This window comes from Nycticebus coucang, chromosome 6, assembly GCF_027406575.1.
Source record: "Nycticebus coucang isolate mNycCou1 chromosome 6, mNycCou1.pri, whole genome shotgun sequence".
NCBI classification, from domain to species: domain Eukaryota; kingdom Metazoa; phylum Chordata; class Mammalia; order Primates; family Lorisidae; genus Nycticebus; species Nycticebus coucang.
Genome location: NC_069785.1, coordinates 119,254,792 through 119,256,438, shown reverse-complemented (window position 1 = coordinate 119,256,438; position 1,647 = coordinate 119,254,792). Strand labels below are relative to the sequence as shown.

Genomic DNA, 1,647 nt, shown 5'->3' with positions numbered 1-1,647 from the left:
TGGCTTTTACTGAGTAAAGGGAAAAGGGAACTCAGCTGCATGATACAAAGTTCCAGTTTGTTAAAATGTCAAACACGTTTCCCATCCACATGACAAGAGCCTCATTACCCCACAGGGGACACGCAGAAAGGAGCTGGTTCCCGCAGTCACACACATGATCAGCTCCTGGGGAGTTCCCAGAGGCGAGGGCAGAAGGCATGACAGTCCCCACAGAACCACTTTACGAATAAGCTCTTTTTGAGGCATGTCTTACAACACTACTTTAAGAGATCTGAGCAGAAAATAGGGCAAAGGGCCGTGTAACCAGGGCTGTGTGCACGTGGAATGTCCTGGTCTATGGAATCATGGAGGGTAATACAAACAGTCTGGTTAAGCATTGTATGAAGAGGAGGACACATTGCGGCCATGGCCTGTCCAGTTAGTGTGGATAAACTGTCCCGGGTTGGTTAAGAGTTCGTAGGTATGAGCTCCAAAGTAATCCCGCTGATCCTGGATGAGGTTGGCTGGTAGCATCTCATGTCTGTACCCGTCATAGAAGAAGAGGGCAGTGGTGAAGCAGGGCATGGAAATGAGTCTAGCTCTGTCATATTCCACTCTTCAGAGGCCTGCGCCTTCTCGCCTTGCTCCATGCCCAGGATATCTCTCATCAAGTGGTAAGCCTCACAGATGAGCTGCATGTCGCCATATTCTATTCCGTTGTGCACCATCTTCACAAAGTGTCCTGCTCCCTCTTCTCCCACCCAGTCACAGCAGGGTTCTCCAGTGCCTACTTTCACAGCAATGCCCTGGAAGATTGTCTTGATGTGCGGCCAAGCTTATTTGTTTCCTCCTGGCATGAGTGATGGGCCATACCGGGACCCATCTTCTCCACCACTAACTCCACTTAACAACTGCAATCAGTGTAACCTGGCTTATTGGACTCTCAATGAATCCCAAACAATAAAAAAAAAATTAATTAAAAAAATAAAATAAGGGGCAGCTCCTGTGGCTCAAGGAGTAGGGTGCTGGCCCCATATACCAGAGGTGGTGGGTTCAAACCCAGCCCTGGCAAAAAAAAAAAAAAGAGTAAAAAAATAAAATAAAATAAAAAAGATCCCCTTGGCCTTGAGGTCTGGACAACGTCTTGTGGTATCCCTATATTCAGAATTTCCTCCATCAATAATGATGTCACCAGTGTCCAACAATGGTACAAGTTTTTCAGTGAAATCATCAACAGCTTGACGAGCCTTCACAAGAAGGATAATCCTCCCGGGCTTCTTTAGCTTGGAGACCATCTCTTTCAAGGACTGAGCACCAACCACTTTGGTTCCCTTTGCCTCTTTGGCCAAGAAATCAACAACTTTGGAGACTGTCCTGTTAAAGGCACAGACCGCAAAGCCGTGGTCATTTATGTTCAATATTAATTTCTAGCCCATGACAGCCAGTCCAGTCAGTGCAATGTCAGCTTGGGCCGTGGCGGCAGAAGCAGGAAGTGCAGAAACGAGGCGAAGTGCGGGGAGCTCACAGTTCGTGGGCGAGTGAGGCCATGCTTCTCCATTCTTGTGATGCTTTACTAAGAATAATGTCTTCCACTTCCATCCAGGTTAATACGAAGGATGTAAAGTCTCCATTTTTTTTTGTGTGTGTGTGGTTTTTGGCCAGGGCTGG

General features: G+C 47.2%; 1 pseudogene; it reads right to left on the bottom strand.

Moving 5' to 3' along the window:
- Positions 1–446: 446 nt before the first annotated feature.
- Positions 447–1,445, bottom strand: LOC128588850 (6-phosphogluconate dehydrogenase, decarboxylating-like; annotated as a pseudogene).
- Positions 1,446–1,647: the final 202 nt, after the last annotated feature.